Here is a 19102-nt window from a genome sequence, read left to right on the forward strand (position 1 = left end):
ATACATTGGAAAAACCAATCAAGAAGCCAGACATAGAATGTCACAACATAAATCTCGTATAAAAAAGAAAGTACTAACAGCTCCACTTGTCCAACACTGGATTGATGAATCTCATGGGGATGAGGATTTCAAATGGACAATTATATCAAAAATAGAACTAGATCCACGAGGTGGCGATTTAGAGGCCAAGTTAAGACAGAGAGAAGCTATGCTAATTCTTAAGTTTAATACCACCATTACAGGCTTGAATGAGATGTCCGAACTATATCATCTGTGAGTCTAACTGTACAACCGATGTCGGCCCTCATTTACCAACTAACTGAGCATATGATGTAGCCCTCAATTGTTGACACCCCACCCCCCCCCCCCCTTTTGACCAATTTAAAATACCCTCCTATAGTGGTATCACATAACCCAATTTTAAAGGCACTTCCCGTTTTTCTAAAGAGTTCCTACTGTAACCAAATGATATACACACCCCATCGTGTTGGGCTTCCGAGCGTTAGAACTACAACTCCCATGAAGACGTTGGTGATTACACGATAACAACCATGGTTTATAGAACAATGAAATACCCAGATCTGTTATACAAACTAAGCATTGGGCGTCCGACGCGCACATGGATTAATCGTTGGCTCACTGCCATTCGGAATACGGAACCGCGAATTACTCTCGCATTGGAGTGACTTCAATAGTCAGTGGAGACTACATCTCCCATGAACACCGCGTTCATTTTATAATCACTTCCGGCTCAACACCGAATTGAATATGCCAAACTATACGGCGTCTTCCGTACGAGAGAGCGAGGAGCAAGTTAAGGAGGATAGAGCAATCACTGAAGGTAATTGACGCGGCTCCTGCCCATTGCCCCACTTTACGGCGCCCCGCACGAGCGCGACTTATTTTGTTACATACACCCTTTTCAACTTACGTTGTTCGCCGGTTGTTATTCACTTTACACACTTTGACCATGTGTAACCATTCGCCTATAGAAGTTTCGATTTTAACTAGAATACTGGATTCGTTTTCTTTTGTAATGGAACGTACCGGTTTGCAGTACACGCCTTTTCAATCACACGCTTGTTTGCTTTTTTCAGGAATCGCTTACAAATTGATTGAAAAGTTGGGTCACAATTCCCCTTTTTCCCATCAAATTTACTTTTGGACTATCTAACAAGCACTCATGTAAGTTGCTTTCATCTTAAATTCATTGTACCAATAAGCCTGAATCATCCTTAAAAAATACGTTAACTGACTTAGAATGGCCCATTCTTTGTGTTTCAGACTTTAAGACTTGAACATTGTTACTTGGAAATACAGGTATGATACAAGATCGTGCTGATCAGTATGCGAGTTGAAGGTCTCTCATGTGTGGTCTTGACTGAGTGTCTGTTTATTTATGTTTTTTCAGATCATGTCTGTTGGTCCTGAAGAGAATCCCTGAATTAAACAGGGATTCGAAACGCGTCGACCCCCCCCCCCCCCCCTTCTCCTCTTTTCTGATTTATTCTGTTTTGCGACCAACCTCCCTTCTTTTGATAATCTGTAAATATAAATTCAGTGTGTGGTCGTATATATGGAAAAAGATATTTCTACATTGGCATATTTTCATTTGTATATATAGGCCTATCTATGATTAGAGCAGAGATTCTGCAATAGGCCGTAGTTGAAACAATTTGAATTGAAACAGAGGTTTTTCACTAGCCTCATCACTTCTATATGTTGTCCATTGTCTGATTGTTCTCTAAAAGCGTCATTTTTCATGTTGTATTGGTGAATTAGGATTTGGGTATTGATACCCCATTGTCTTTGTTTTTTGTTTTTTGTGTATTGAAATAACCATTAAAACAAGTGCATTTTCACATGTTGAACATTAGATGAGTTCATTGTCAACACTCATCCAAATTAATCTCTTGTTCAAATTGACTGGTTTACTTTGTTTTAAAAGCAAGTAAAAAGAAAAAAGAAAAATAATAATTCAATGAAATAAATTACCTTTTATAAGATTTCAGACTGAAATAGTGATCTTTGGGTTGAGTAAACTTCTGCTCAACACCTTGTTAAAAGCACAAATTATTGCACAGTACTGGCAATTTCTTTGTTCATTTTGTATCTGGCACAGCCTTACTGTGCTTTTGCCAAAACCCTCTTTGTTACACAGCCTCTAACCAGTGAGCCACACTACTTCACTATGCGTTGTAATAGTATCTGCGTTGTAGTGTAATGCGTTGTAAAGGTATTCGTTGTAAAGGGTCCTGTGTTGTTATAGTTTCGTTGTAACAGTATTTCGTGGTAAAAGATGCGTGGTAACAGTTACATACCGCTATTCAGTGTCAGCGGACACTCAGGCTGCTCTTTCATGGGTACCACAAATGTAGTGCCTTTTTCCAATTGTAGATTCTCTGGTGCACTGCCTTTCTGTTGATGCAAAGGAAAAGGGGGTGGCCAAAAATCAGGCCAAGGGGTCTGGGGACCGCGCGCTGTCAGAGGTTTCTAGCACTTGACAGTTAGAAAACTGCAGCCCTGCCATCAATAGCAGGGATCCTTGTCTTTTGCACATTTATACTGAAATTCTGTTGCAAACAGGCCTCCTTCTTCTCTGATGTCCAACGTTGTCTGATGAAGCAAGCACAATGCCTTGGAGATGCAGTAGATAGAATCACTTTCTGGGTGTTGGGACTGTAGTGCCAAGGTATGTAAGAATCATCTGTAGCTGGTACTGATGGGAATTAGGACTCATCTTTATTCTTTGTTCTGCAGGATATCATTCTCCCTTTGACTCTGGAAGATCCAGCAGAACCTAGTAATGTAGGAAATGTGACACAATGTTTAGTTTTCTTCCAAGTAAAGAAAAACAATTCCTAATATTTAACAAGGTGATTGCAAGCAGGTGGCCTACAATTCTTCGAGGGTGTGGCCATACGCGATGGGATTACTGAAGTCTAGAATGCACTGTCATCTCATAGGATACAAAGGCCAAGACAGTTCCTCTGACCTTTTCAATTGGGTACTTTTTATTATCTTCTTGTCATCTAAGGGTAGATAGCTATATGGGAATTCTGCATGTATGTCCTTACACACAATAGCATTGTATAATGGGATAAACATCTCTTGAATTGCTACCTCTATGTGCTTCTACAGTTCTTATCTAAAACATATTAAAAAAAGGAAACGTATGAAACAACTTATCAGAGGCATACAGATAACACCTTTTAATAATGGTGTATTAGGTGCATGATGCAATATAGGCTAATGATCAAAAATGTGGAGAGAAAAAGAATCAAGGACTAGAGAGTCCTGGCATTTCCACTCTTTAAAACCCATCTGATCCAAAAAACTAAAATAGGCATTGTAATTATGCCATGTTCCAGAAATAAGCGTAAGGTATTTTCTATTGAGGTGAAAAACGTGTCTACGGTCTTAAAAAAAAACTATCTGGTCATACAAAAGGGAATTTATACATAATATGGGGGTCCATAGTACATCACTACAGTCTGGGAATGTGTACTTGAACAATATACCAAGGGCTGCAAGGAGACAGAGAAAAACTGCTTTTCCCTAATCCAAATTATGCAACATCAGCTTCCAATAAGGACTGTGAGTTTATTTACACAGACTAGCTAATAAAGAACTAGCCATGTCACGTAAGATTTGCAGCACCCACAACTAATTCCCCTTAAAGATCAAAATAAAACATGAGAAAAAGAGAGAGCAATGTACATATTACCCAGCCTTAATTTGTAAGGGGGCTAGCGGGGAGCTAACTTCCGCCCGCCTTCTCCCTCCTGTTTGACAGAAAGAAATCTGCTACAGGTTTCAATTCTGTCAACACTATCAATCCCGGTGTGTAGCAACCGGGCATAAACAAAGTTACAGAACAATTCTGAAAGGGCTGGAAATCCCTGCAGCCAATCACATAGCCTCAATCTATAAGCATGTGGGCTGCATAAATATGGTACAGCTGATCTGTTTATCAAAGTTCACATATACAATTCTAAGCAGCGGGCAATATGCGTGGGTCACAATATAGAAGTCAGCCTTCTACATTACACCCAAATGTATGCATTTTACTAAAACCTAAGGCAGATTAAAACTGCTCTGAATGCACAAATTGGGGCTGGAAATTAATGAATTTTTGTGCCCAATTTCGACTTTGCTCTTTGAGACACTGAAAAATGAATGTCCTAAACACTTTTTACATATTAAGCATCCTCAGAATGTTTCTACTAACTGCAGAGATTGGAAATTAGATATATCTCATGTAAATCCTTAGAAAAATGACGTTTTTTACGCCCTGACATGGTGAAATTTCATATGCAAAGGTCCTCATTATGTGATACTACACCACCTAAATTAAATGTGAATGCTAGGAGATCATAATATGAGCATTAAGCTTCCTAATTACCAGAAAACGAATTTTGAAAGCACTCATTAATTTTCATAATTTTCATAATTAATAATTTGTCTTTTAATAAAACCAATCGTTTTTTTTTAAATAATAATTCCACCTATTAAAACAAGGGCATCCCTTGCCTATCATATTTAGTTGCCTACATTCGGAAGCCTAAGCACAGTAGCATAGTTTGAAAGCATGACAACTTTCCTCGCCACTATTTACAAGAATGAGTTTCTAAAAAAAAAAAGAAAACTTTAAGAAAAGAAAATCCTGTTAAATATTTTCTCGTTATCCAAAATACTGATTCCATTCGTGGAACCCTTTTACAGCATTCTAAAATGCAGAGCTTTCACTCGTGCTTAACTGAAGAAGTCTTGGCTAGGTAAACATTCCTGGTCTACTTGTGGCCTAAGAAAAACAACAGCTGTTTTGCTCATCGGCAATAAAAAGCCTTTTCACAGTATTGCAGCATGAGCATGGTGACAGTTTTTATTTAAAACAGACATTTCAAGTTTGAAAATGCGTGTGCAACACAGCAAAATCAAATGTATTCAGATAATGTGTTTACCTATTGATATCTAATACAATATATCTAAGGAGAATTCTTTATAATTATTCATTTTATTATAGAACACGCAATTTTGTTTTTGAAGTCCCTTTATCCCTATTTAAGGAAGGCAGAAAAAGGAACCCTGTTTACAAAAAGGCGTACTATACTCTACCTAGGAAGCAGAACAGGATTTAGCTAGTGCGATGTCAGAAAAGTTCAGGTCACCTCTTTGCAGGGACTACAAATCAAAATGGTTCCTTAATATCCAATCTTGTAAACATTTGATCAATGGCTGCCTCTCCATAAGGGAGAGGCAGTTATGGTTTATCTGCAGATGACACATATTTTAGGCTTGCATAACTTTTTTATTTTTATTTAATACCAATTAGACATACACTGCTAAAGTGTCGTCGGTCATATTTACAGCTATGATAATAATAATATCATATCTGTGGAATTTAGTAATTCTGAACAAGTTCCAGCCAGCTGCTGCGCCGAGATAGACATCGTCATGGCCGTCTCCTTACATCACAGGGGAACTTGTACTAGTATCAAAAATAAACGTCAATACGACACAAAGACATCATATATAAAAATAAGAATTAATATGCCAAGCGATCAATATATGAAGCACAGAAAGCATAGACAAATTACAATAGCATATATGAATGAACAGTGCTGTGCAATCACTGAACCTACAGCTCAGAATCCAACATCCTGGCCTGCTTAATTTGTCAGGCCCAAGATCAATCTGCCTCTATTACCCACTACTGACAGCTGGTCATCTTTTTGTGATGAAAGGCTGTCAGCTGTACGCACTGTGTTATTCCTGACACACAGAATCAGTAGAAACAATTTTCAAAAAGGACTAAATGCACAAAATGACATTTTAAGTTTTGTTTGCCACTCCAACTCACGTGTCTTGTCAGTAACAGTCCACGAATAATCTGTGGGCAGAAGCAGAGAAATACACAACACACCAAAAGAGAGACATTTCTCATTCCAAACAAAATAACAATTATAACTTTTAATCAGAAAACAAAACATGATACACATTAACAAAACACAAAAATAAACTTCCATTACTTAACTGTTAACATCTTGTCGGTCAGCTTGCAACATTAAGCCACCCTAATTTAAAGGTACCAAAAGTGAAATTGCTGTACTCATACTCCATGGTAGCCTTGTGCTACAAATTATATGGTGAAAAATAATTCTTAATTTGAAAATCGTTTTTACCTAGGCATGTAGCCCATAAAATTTCAAGCAAGAGCATCATTTGACTTTTTGTCTAGGACCAATGCAACAGTTTAAAAAAAAAAAAAAAACAGTCTTCATGGACATTATTTTCCAAAAGCAGTCTTGACTGCATCCCCTTTTTTTTGTAACTGGTCTTTGCACAAAATAGAAGCAACTGAAGGCTCCTTGAGTTTCGTTTCTCAGCTGCCCTGTCCTATCAGAGAAGCTAAAAATAGCCCCTCAGCGCGGCTTGAGCCTGGGCTGGTACTCCTGGCCCCTACCTCACAGACCTCAAGGTTAAAATCTGCCTCGCACAGCCCTGCTCCCGGTCTCCTAACTGCAGCTGTCAAAGCCAAAAAGCCTTCCTAATTCTTTGTAAACTGCAATAATTCGCTTTATTCAAAAATAAATTATGATGTACAGTTTCTTTTTAGGGAGTCATAATTTTATTTCTATGCTCAGATTAATAAAAAAAGCTCACTGTGAATAATTTTCAAAACAGATATTGGTTATTACTCCACGCAATGGTACTTATTTTATCAACCTCTAATGGATGAAAGTCTCAGCAGGCGCAGCTTGAATCAGAACCTACAACCATGATGTTAAGAACCACCAAGAACATAAACGTGCATAGGAACAATTTACAAATTCGAAATACCCACAATGTTTCTCAAACTAAACTTTTAATCTGTCCCTAATTACTTTTCATTAGTAATTTTGTACATTAATGTTGTCATCAAATCACAGGGGTTGCTCTTTCTGTAGCTACACCCCTTTCAATTTTTCTTTTACGACGCATTGACGGCGACGAAACCAAATTAAATGTACTCCTTAACATTTTCACTTCTCAAAATTCTTTCACTTATTCACAGTCATCCAATCACACGCTTTTTCTCCGGCGCCAGCAACATTCAAAACACATTTTACCACAACACTACATTCTTATTCACTAAAAGCTTACTTCTATTCAAATGAGTAATTTTACAAACATACAATCTCATATTTACATGGCCATGTTACATACACTCCCATATGTTATACTGCTGTCATATATTCACCACTCATTCATATACTCATGTAGTTAACCTTATCTCATGTACTATTTCGCATATCAAAAACTGGGGCTTCCATCGGGAGGGGCAGGCTGTCTTTCTTCCAGCCAAGCATCTCTCCGACAGCAGCACCCAAAACATATTTTACTAAAACAGGGCATTATGACAACAAATATACAGTGTTCATCAGATCAATACATACACACTTGGACGCGTCCACTTTACCATTTACTCCTATCACTCACATTCGATCATGACAGTAAAAGTGCTGTAAAACCGTACAAGGCTAGTTTCTTTTCCAAAAGTATCTCCCTATGCAAATGACGTCTTCAAATACTAACAGAGCCCGTCGACTCTTGTTCGGGGAACCGATTCAAAAGAATTCCAGACAACCAAATTCAAACCAAAGGAACAGTCCTCAGACTGTTCTGCAAATACCTGGCAGGCAAACCACAAACCCTCTCACAGGCTCTCCCTTGGTCACGTCCTGGTTGGGCCGGGCATCTGGGCGCGTAGCACCAGAACCCGAGCTTACCCAGTTGTTCCCAGGGCGTTCCCGGAGGGGATCCGGCCAAACGAGTAACCCCGTACTCCGTTTAAGGCATCAGGCGTAAATTTCAAACAAGTCTGTGAGGCACTCACTGTGCAGACCACTTTGCCACACCAGCAGACCCTCAGATTCCCAGGCGGTCCGGCTTCCCCGGCCAACTTGCAAACAAAGACAGTTAACTGTTACCAAAAGCACTACTCTTTAGTGCCAGTTTCAAAGGACAATTCAAAAGATGCAAAGTACAGCTAGCCATACCAAAAGCACTACTCTTTAGTGCCAGTTTCAAAGAACAGAGCAACTCACTCACCTGGTGCACTCAGATCTGATTGCACATTCTTCACTGCCAGCTCCTGACAAAATACTCTGAAGACCAACACGGTCAGCTCCTGGGTTATACCTTATAGGATTCCGGCGAGGGGTCATTTAGCAGCTGGGGAGACCTCTGGGCACTAGAGTGGAATCTCACCAAAGAACTGGCTCTGCAATTAGGATCCTTATTTTCTTATCCACCCCATTGACCAGAACTCCCCCCATCCCTCTTCTCCCGCTTATGGGAGGGGGTGACCCTAAACGCGGAATCCCGGACGAGCCCCCAACTGAAGGAATACAAAAATATTACATTACCATAGAACTATGGAGCTATTCTTACCAATAGCCCCTCCCCAATTATCAATAATCAGTCAGTTGGCAGTGAAGAAGGGTCAATCATTTATTTCACAAAATAACTCTGGCCAGAGGAGCCCCTCACATCCTCACCCCTCAGTATGTGCGGAGAGATTGAAGACTTGCAGTGAAAACCAGACAGATATACTTTCAGTGAACACATGAAATCACCACACATGGCAAGTTTCTATTTCTTCTGAAGTCTAGAGGAAAACCCATATATGGCACAATAGATTAGAACGAAACTCAGCTCAAGCTATTCATTTCTGGGGAGGTCAGGAAGGGTGACTCCCTTTCTATCTCGGGCATGGGAGTACAGGAAAAGTGTCTGCAGAAATGTGCTTATCGTAGTCTTAAGCAAGATGTGGCCTTGGGTCTCTGACGGCATACTTTCAGCTGCTCAGGCTGACAAGAAAGAGAGGGCAAACTGTGTGGAGCTTGCAAAACAAGTGTCTGAATCAGAAGTCTCTCTATCATTAACAAGCCTCTCTTTCTTATAGCAAAGTATACAGAAATATTCATATTGTAGGCCTACCCAAACCACAACAGGTCTTTTACTGAGAAGGCAAGAATAAGATAAAAGCATTCATATTACAGGAACAATTCTATACTCCTGCGGCTTGCACTTTACAAAGATAGCTTAGTGGGTTGCAGCACATGAATAATAAGCTGCAACCCGATGAGGGTAGATGAAGGCTTTTGTCTGAACTCAGGAAGAATTGTTCCTTTGTTAGGAAACCCCTCACTCACCACCTAGTGGTGACTTGCTTCATCATCGGGGCGACCGAGCAGCGAGCACGGGGAAGTAGGTGAACCGCCTGATCCCGCCCTAACAACTATTATGTTGTTACCGGCATAGCGCCCCACTCCTGCTTGATGCAGCTCGAGTTGAGCTACAGCATTGTTTTACAGCACCCTCTATTTTAGGTGTGCGTCCCAGAAGCTGATTTTTCTTCTGGCTGTCCAAGGATTTAGGACTGGGTGTGTCTTTTAGGGGGCACATACCACCCACTTCCTTGTTTTGGTCCTGAGGAATACCGGGGATTTTCCCCTTATGGTAGAAACATGTCGACCAACACATAAAATAGAGATAAGTAGGCCGTAACTTCCCTACTACTATCTCAACCTTATTTTTTAATTTTGTCCAGTATCTTTTTTATTAAAACTCTATATAAAAGAATACCAGGACAATTTTAACACTCACATTCTTTTTTGTTTGCACCCCACATTTCACTACCAGCTCCACTGCAATTGCAGGTGTTGAAGCACACCCAAGTGACGCTAGGCCACTTGGGTGGGCCCCGATGATGAAGCAAGTCACCACTAGGTGGTGAGTGAGGGGTTTCCTAACAAAGGAACAATTCTTCCTGAGTTCAGACAAAAGCCTTCATCTACCCTCATCGGGTAGTACTCCTCCATTTTGTTCTTTTGAACCTTGACCAGGGAATCAGGAGTATTTCCCGTCCGACGTTCACGGACACAACTCCTTACTCTCCTACTTGTTTTCCAAGTAATAAGCTGCAACTGCATATTGGTTTAGACACATGAGGCCAATACTAAATATATATATATATATATATATATATATATATATATATATATCCTGCAAGTAATAGATAAGTACATTTATAAGTGAATCATTGGTCATTATATTACTATAATGAACTCTAATTGCACGATTATACAAACACAAGGTTATATTGATATAGTTAGGCCAACAAAACATATATATCGAATTTTAGATCCCAACAGTAAGTGAGCTTGCAGGTCTCGCCTCCTCTGTAGGCGTGTAGGTTTCACTGGCACATTCATAAGAATCTTGCTAACACTACTTTGCCCACTGAGAACATTGTAACTAAGGGCCAGATTTATATCTTGGCGGTATAGATACCACCAAGATAATGTTCCACCCGCCAAATTTAGATGCAGATGAACCTTAGGTTTAATCACAGCAGAGATTACTCCGTCATTGTCGTGAGTGAACCCCTCCCATAGCCCTGCGGAGTAATGGCCATTGGAGGCAGACATCAAATTCTGCCCACTGAATTTAGATGGGCAGAATTAGAGGCCATGTTTCAATGCTCCCCTCACAATGGTGAGGGGAGCATTTTCTTTTTCTATATAAAAAAAAATATATCCTGCTTAGGGATTTTCTTTATAAAAAGAAAACAGTTTGGAGCAGGGCTTTGTCATTTTGAAGTGTCCCTGTATCAAACTGTAATCAATATTGACTAGAACGACCCTGACAGCGGTTTCTGTCAATGCTTTAAAAATGACCACCAGCTTGGTGGTCATTTCTAAATTTGGAGAACTGAGTAGTCTCGGCCCGGCGGACATTAAATCTTCCGCCAGTCCAACAGAGATTACTCTGCCTTCTGAATTATAAATCAGTCCTTACATTTTCTGAGATGTGGAGTGTGGGTGAACAGGGATTTGAAGGGAGTTGGAGCACAGTAAGATTTAAGAATGCAGGGGTGACTTTTAGGGCTTCTATCTTTATGCAATGTATTTCCAGTATAAGCCCTGTTCTCCTCTCACTTCTCATTTCTCTTTCTTTCTCTTTCACTTGTGCATCACCTCCCACTTCCTACTTCCTCTGTTTCTCCACTGAAACTCTTCAATCACTGGCCTCTATTTCTATTTTCTATTTCTATTTAAAAATATTTATAGAGCGCACGTACACCAGCGGTTTCATGGCGCTAGACTGACAGATGGCTAAACCTGGGGGGAGAAGCTGGGGGAGTTAGTTAAAAAATTTTGCAAAAAGATGATGCCTCTTCCAACTCCAGTTAGTCACAAGGCTGGGTGGAACAACAGCACTGGGAGGTTCAGCAAGGTTACACCATCAGAGGGATCCGTGACCACTTCAGGTTCAGAGAATTCTGTACCGCCTATACTCTAGCAGGCACTCAGCTATGATGCTCCCTTTGTTACCTGAGTACTTTAGTTTCCTTCATTTACATTGACCCCCTTAGAGCCTCAGTCCCATGTCTTCTCTTTTTCAATGATCAGATCAATAAACAATGTAATGAGCTATTTTGAGGTGAACTGGGTTGTACGAGGATAGCGTGTGCCTTAAGGCCCAGACTCAAAATGAACCACCAGCCACCAATTGTCAGTCCGGATTCTCCAGAGTGGGTAATGAGAGGGGTCAGCAAATTACAGACCAATCTTTTTGATTGATGCGGTAGAATTGTTATTTTTTTCTGCAAACTGGTATTGGCTCATTTACAATGATGGTTACAAGATAATAATATATTATCAGATCACCAGGCGGGTTACTGCAGTCAAATGAGTACCATAGGGCAGGTGTTTCGGTTTAAATGTGTTTTCTACAATACTGCACTGAATGGTGGAGGCACATTATTTGTAGTCTTCATCAATCTGCGTGCTGCATTCGACCTACTACCCAGGGATATCTTATGTAGGGAGCTCCAAAAAATGTCACCTCATATTGTGGGGAATGCAGGCTTAAACTAAACAGCACAAAAATGAAGATTATGGCCTTTGGCCCATCTTATCAAAAGATATTAGGTAGATTGCAGATGCGTGTTGCTTCTAGCCAAATTGATCAAGTGACCAGATTTGATTATTTAGGCATAATATTATCATCTAACCTTGGGATTTACAAATCCAAAAAGGATATGTATCTCTAACCTACCAAACTGCCAATATTGTGAAACTGCAAAAAAAAATACTTTTTAGAGGGGGTGGCCCCAGCCCTTGAGATATACAATTTGAGGTACTAGTAGCCGTTCCATATGGTTTGAAAATATGGGGCTGTGCAAATATTAAACTACTAGAAACTGCTGAAACTATGCTCCTAAGATCTCTATTGGCCTTACCAGTTAGTGCCCGACTGGTCCCAGTTTTTCTTGATTTGGCCCAGAAGAAAATAAGGGAGAAAAAAATGGGTGTAGAATTTAGCTTTCTTTGGCTTAGGCTTTGTCTTCCCCAGCCCTTGAATTTTATTGGGTGGGCCTAAGAGAGGTATTGGTGTCAGGGAAGTCTAAAAAAAACATGGCTCAAATTTGTGAACAATCTGTTGGGTAGTCTGGGCTTGGAGAGTCTATGTCTAAACACAAATGATCTGTCGTCAGTATCCAAAGCCAGTTTAACCCCTTAAGTGCTGATGACGGAACCGCTCCGTCATCAGCTGCGGTGGCGCTGTGCTGATGATTTTAAGTGTTTAGCCATGCAACAGTTGATGTTGTTGCACCAAGAATATTGTGCTGCATAACTAAATACTTATAAGGTCCCAAAGGCGAGACCTATTGGCTATGCCAATGCTTGGTATATATGCATATATACACATACACATACATATATACAGACATATTTTCCAGTATCACATACAAGAAAATATAGGCCTCACTAACTATGCAACTTACAACCATCTTTCTGTATAATTGGAACCCAGGCCACCTAGATCATTCATATCTTAGTTCAATACTTGAATTGTTGTCATGGTGGGGAGAGAGTCAATATATTCAAATGCATACTTTAAAGACTAGCACTTGAAACAGGGACAATACTTATTAATGCACTGAAATAACCTGATGTACCGAAATGAAACAGCTCTGCATGTCTTTAACATTTCTGACGTAGACTGTTCTCCTGAAAGTGATGCTATGCAGGGCACTCTGGCTACCGTCCTTCAATTGCGTAACCTGACCTTTAAGCACATTTTTGCATCCTTAACTAAACTTCTGTCTTATTCCAGCACTAGTCCTTGGTGTAAACAGCACCCTTCTGCTGTTCATGGGCCCAGATATGACAGGCAGGAGGGTCCTATGTTCCCCCTGCTTTTTAATTAAGTAGCTTTTTTCCGCAATGTAATGTAATCTTTTGTTCTTTAAAACAGCAAATGTCTCCTGTTGTAAATGACTCTGGGAGATGGGAGACGGGGTGGGGGACCTGTGGATGCCATCACTCTGTTAATATACCAAATTTAAGAATTTGCATTTCCTTCCATTCTCCACTGCTAATACTACATTTCATTTTTTAACCTGTTCTGTTCATACCACAGAAAATTGTTGTAGTGTGTGGTTTAGTCTTGGCGCAATGCCCAGAATCTGTGGCCCACTATCGTTATTTCAAAGCCAGTCCAAAAGAGTTTTCTTTAACCCTTTAATGATCCTATTATCAAAGGCCATGCTGGCCACTTCTCAGTAACTATTCTATTTTTCTGTGCATAATTTTAACAGCTAATTTTTCTTTCTGCAGAACTTGGAAGACGGACAGGGTGCTTCCTGTCCCATTGTTACAAGAGAAGTAGCATTTGAAACATCCTGTCTAAAGTTCTATTTCGTTAACTTCCTCATTTATGAGTTTGTGCAAAAGGTCTGTTCATCATGGGACAGCTCAGTGCGTTGTGCCCCTGTGGCAGAGAATGCCAGTGCAAACATATATGTTTTGCACGGGCAGATGTATCCTTTCCAAAAAAACACATTTCCTTTGCACTGTAATGGTAAACACACTCCAGCGTGCCCCCCACTTCCTCACACGTACATTTAATCTAACTGAAGGGATGTGTCTATTTTGAGATAACGGGGCTGTTGACACTGCCTGGGAGCTCAGCAAATGGATGTGTCACCCAGTGTAGCCTGAAAACCAGGTGCCAAGCAGCTGTAAATGTCCCAGGCGAACACACAAGAACCATCCCCTGAAACTAATTCTATCAACCCCTTTACGGATGATAGTCAGAGTGGGCCTGCCCGAAATTCATTGTGCAAGCTCAGGGTCCAAGAGTTCTGTTGCTAGAGTATTACAAAACAAACCCATAGCTAGTGGCTGTTAGGCCAACCAGACCTTTTTCTGCCCACTTTTCACACACAGTCCACACTACACCAAAGCACTTCAAATGAATGCATACAATACAATAACCGCACTTCAAATTAATGCATATAATGCAATACCAACACCAACACCCTCCTTGTCATGAGTAGGTAGACACCTATGCACATCTAGAGACCACCCTTGGTATCCAGCAGGAGGTAGTGCACCAGACACAACTGCTCTACTACTACAACTACCCAAAGACTGGTTCCACACTGTAATCTTCCATTCCTTTCCTTCCAGGAGAATAATCACAGTCACAAGAAAGATATTGCAATCTAAACGAAACACAATATTCAGTCCTATGTCATAATTGTACTCCCCATTTTCAATAGATGGAAACAGCAATGCAGTTGTGTTACTTGAAAGGAACTCGTACCCCAATTATTGTTCTGTGTAAGTGTATGTGGGAAGGAGTCAACAGTCCCTCTTGCCGTAGACAAACTTACAGACACACTTCGGTACAGTGACACAGAAGATAGTCAGCAGACTATTTCTAGCTGCTCATTCCTGAGGTGTGGTGGACGGATAACAGATACGTTCAACTAATCATGCAGCAATCTTACAGCCAGCTGCTCATTGTTAAAATGAAGCAGAGCAAGCGCCCATCATCAGACAACGTGACAGGAAATGGCATTTGCTACAAGTTCACCGAAAATATTCATAGATAGAAGAAAAGAGAAAGAGGGAGAGTAAGATATTTTGTCCCCTTCCTTTCTCTCTGGGCCACGTAGACCCACAGAGGTTCTGCTGAACAAAATTTTTAGAATCACATAAAAGGTGACACAAAAACTGTTGAACTCTGCACTTACACAGGCACACACATATAACACAAATAGCCGGGGTCTATCCCTAGTTGGTGCAGATCTACACAAGCACCTGTTATTTAATCCCAAAATAGTGTGAGTGTAATTAGTGTAATCATAAGGAGAGCTGGAATCTATCATATCATTAGTAGCAGTGCACAGACATAGGGTAATGTGTAATCTAAAAACAATGTGAATGTGTCTATTCGAGCAGTGTAGAAATATTATTGTATGAAAATGGCAACAGAAATCGGTGTCCTCTTGTCAAAGTCAGATCAGTCAAAAATGTAGATGTACAATCAAATATGATAACTGATGAACATTGGTATTAACAACAAAAATCATAAAACTCAAGAAACGTATTAATGCAAATCAAGGAAAACAACAAGTTACGTATCCCTTCCCTGTGTGAAACAAGGCATTCACCCCCCCTCCTTTTCTCAGCATCCAACACCTTCCACCCCTGGAGCCAGTGAGTGTCGCAGGCAAGACAGGGAACTGCAGAATTTCACCCTCCGTGAAACATCAGTAGTCTTGTGCTGCCTATTTTCAGGGAGTTACTGCGTGGTCAAGGAACAAAAGCAAACTTTTGCCCTCGCCAGACCCCAGTGGTGAAGGTGACAGTGTAGCAAGTCACATCATCAAGGAGTGAGGTGAACCCTGAATCATAGACAGCGAGAGAATACCAGGGGAGTATCTGCAGTTACAACCCCTCGCGATGCTGGGTGTGCTTAAACTGCGACTGCACCCATGGGCCCACTTCCGAGAATTCCCACCGAATCCTCCTGACCCTGCTCCCACTGAGCAGGGTCCCCGGACCTATCAGTCTGGTTGGAGCGCCACTGGTTGCCTAGAAACAGAAATCTGGAGGGGATGCTAATCACCAACCCTCCACCAGTTCCTCCAACCAAGGTCCTAAAGGGGCTCGTCAGCCCACTCATGACTGAGTTCCCTCAGAACTTTGGCTAGCCAGTAGGGGTGCTCCAGCTGCAATGGCACCCAATCTTCCCTTTTCTGTCCCCTCAGGAACAAACAGATGAAGGACCCCTGGGGACCAGAAAAGAAAGCTTGGCAAAGAATGCCTATGCACAGGGCAATTAAAAGAATACACAGAGCCACTGTGGAAACATATTTACCCAGTGGCAACGACAGCAGGTGGAAAAAGAGAGGGAATAAAACATAGGACAGCACAACTAGAGGATACACATGAGAGGAAACTCAAAAAAACGAGACCAAAACAAACACTCCTGCCCGTTATAACTGGCCCACCGCCAGGAACAACGGAAGAGAAATATGCAAGGAGATGGCAACTGTGTCCCTCAGACGCTAGAGGCAACAAGATGGTGCAACACTGGCTCAGCGCCAGAAGTGCACACCAGAGAGAGACACAGCCACTTACAGTGCCATCAGTGAGAGCATGATGAAAAACCTAAAAATACACCTAGGACACATGTATCAATAAAAATACAAAAAACATTACCATGGTACCTTATCCTAACACCAGATATACAATATCATACCTGCACCTGCTGCAACTCAACCTGGAGGATATAAACCCTCAATATGTACTCACCTAGTGATGACTGATCTGCCAAAGCGTACCGACCTCAGTTGCCACCAGCGGAGCAGGGCGAAATGGTCCCCCACCCCCTTAGACTGGAGACTCTCTGCAGGCAAGACAAAGGGGTTGCAGAAGTTCACCCTCCTTGGTCCTAGATACAATCAAGCGCTGCGTAGCACCAGGGAGTGACTGCTTGCATGGAATCGAGCAGAAGGACACCATCGCCAGTCTGGAGGGGTGGAGATGAGGACCAGAAACTACAAAGGAGATCAACATGCAGATTAAAAGATAACTGAGAGTCGGCAGCTGTGTCAGAGGCCAGAACGCAGAAAGAGCTCCGAAGCAGAAACAGAGTGAGTGGCACCGAACAAACTTTAAGAGGAAGTAGAGGAAATGTCACCAGCAGAATGGTGACACAGTGACATGGAAACTATCAGCGCTAGAAAAAGGATAACAAAGAAAGGAATGAGGATGGCCAGTATGACAGCCAAGAAGTACTTTGGTAAACAACCAACGGAGATATACCATAGAAAGAGGGTCACCGACCAAAGAAGCGCTGGTGGGGCGTGAGAAGAGGACCAAGAGAAAATGATATAGAAGGAGAGCTCTTAGTATCTTGTAAAAAACAGTGCTATACAAATGTGCTGATAGAGACAGAGCAGGAGCCAAAGACATGACACAGGCAACTAACGGTTAAGCACTGGTGTCGTCCTCCAACAGCCAGAGAGCGTAGATAAAGAAGACAAATTAAAATATCATCACCTCAGGTCTCCGAGCTCAGAGGTGTTGGAGTCCAGCAACCGGTGGCCATCAAAGCTGGTCAGATGTTTTGGGGCTGCATTCTCCACCAACTGTAGAAGCTGAAATAGAAATAATAAATGATTCCACACATACGACTCTCTGCCATCACATAAGATAGCAAAGTTTATTGGAGACCAACAAACAGCAAATGAACATGCAGCACGGAGGCATCAGCAAAGCCACTGAATGTCCAAAAATGTGACATTGGTAACAGCTTTTATAGGCCAAAACCACAAAGGATGCAGCATCATCACATACGTAGCAGAAATTACGCCCTAGTCATTTGACCAATTGGCAAGGGTCTGAAACAGTCGTATACCATGTAATGTCCAAACCATACTGTTGCTGACCACATGACCCAAGTGGGCAGCTTCCGGGACTTTCCACTGTAATGTAAGATATAAGTCTGGTGCTTTTCCAGTTAATAATTGCAACATAATAGAAAGGACCAGACATATTGCAAAATGTGCTATGCTGAAATGTCTGGGTCTACGTGAGCATCTTCCCTGCCACGTATTATTCTTGATCAAACATAGAAAAGTACAAGCATTTGTGCACTGCTTTTTATGTCAACTTAGCAGGGCCTAAATGCTTATAGCATTTGGTATCATACAAGAAAGATGGCTTCTACAATAAGATGTGGCCTACATCAGATAGAAAGTAATCAGAGTGCCCTTTGATAACAAAGATGTCATCACAAGGAGGCTCAAGGTTAAACTGATTGTGATTACTTACTTAATTAGAAACTCTCACTCTCACTCTCTTCTTCTGCGCGACCCCTCCCACCATCCTCCTCCTGTGGACTGGTAAAAAGTGAACATGGGATGTTTTACACAGATAACCACACAAAAAGATATAAAGGGGTAGGAGGAATATCAGTCCCACTTCTACCTCCTTTAATACTATAAACATACAACAAGGAAGTAGGACTGTTAAAGCTAGAACGCTGTACCCCATCAAGGTCCCAAGCGGTGTCATGCTTCATCATAGGGCTGCTAACACACCTCCATGCTCGCCAACGCTGGAAGTGGAGCAATAAGGAGGGGGAAGACAATGCAACACATAAAGAAAATGCAAAACATGGTTTTAGACCTGGCATCATTGGCATTGGCTGCGTTTAGATTCTCTTGGTGCCGTGCCACTGCTAATCAGTGCCACAGTGCGAATGCTCCCTGTATATAAATGACTGTATGAATTAGGATAACCATAATTCCTGCATCTGTGTAGCCTGTTCCAATAGTAAGTTACCCTCCATTTCCCTGTCGCTACTGTGAAACGATCCGTTCTCATAGGCCAGAATGTGGAGGTTAAGGATTACTTTCTATCATCCTATCTGGCCCCAGGAACCTTATAGGAACTTCGAGTATGATATGTTTATACTTAGGACACTGAGGGACACCTTTTAGTAAGGGCTGTTCATACATCCCATGTTGGAAATGCCTCTTCTGAAAACGCAGTAGTTTCTTGCCTAAGTTTTACTGTAGCCTGTTGCGAGTATGTGTATTGGCCGTCTCGTTTTGGAGCAGCAGGGCCAGCTGGGTCAGACCTGGCTGGAGAGAGAAATCGATATTCAGAGCATTGGAAGGGGTGACTCTTTGATTCGTGCAGGGCTGTGCCTGGCAAGGTAAATGATGGCTCCACCTCCC

The 19102-nt window shown here is 41.5% G+C and overlaps 1 long non-coding RNA gene across 1 annotated transcript; it reads right to left on the reverse strand.

Annotated features, from left to right (window-relative positions):
* Positions 1-1516: 1516 nt before the first annotated feature.
* Positions 1517-17648, reverse strand: LOC147703419 (uncharacterized). The gene is made up of 3 exons (XR_015297298.1): positions 17418-17648; positions 16668-16912; positions 1517-2800 (listed from the first exon to the last, which is right to left on the reverse strand). It is a non-coding gene; the product is annotated as an uncharacterized LOC147703419 (long non-coding RNA).
* Between the last annotated feature and the right edge of the window lie 1454 nt (positions 17649-19102).

This window comes from Lissotriton vulgaris, chromosome 7, assembly GCF_964263255.1.
Source record: "Lissotriton vulgaris chromosome 7, aLisVul1.2, whole genome shotgun sequence".
NCBI classification, from domain to species: Eukaryota; Metazoa; Chordata; class Amphibia; order Caudata; family Salamandridae; genus Lissotriton; species Lissotriton vulgaris.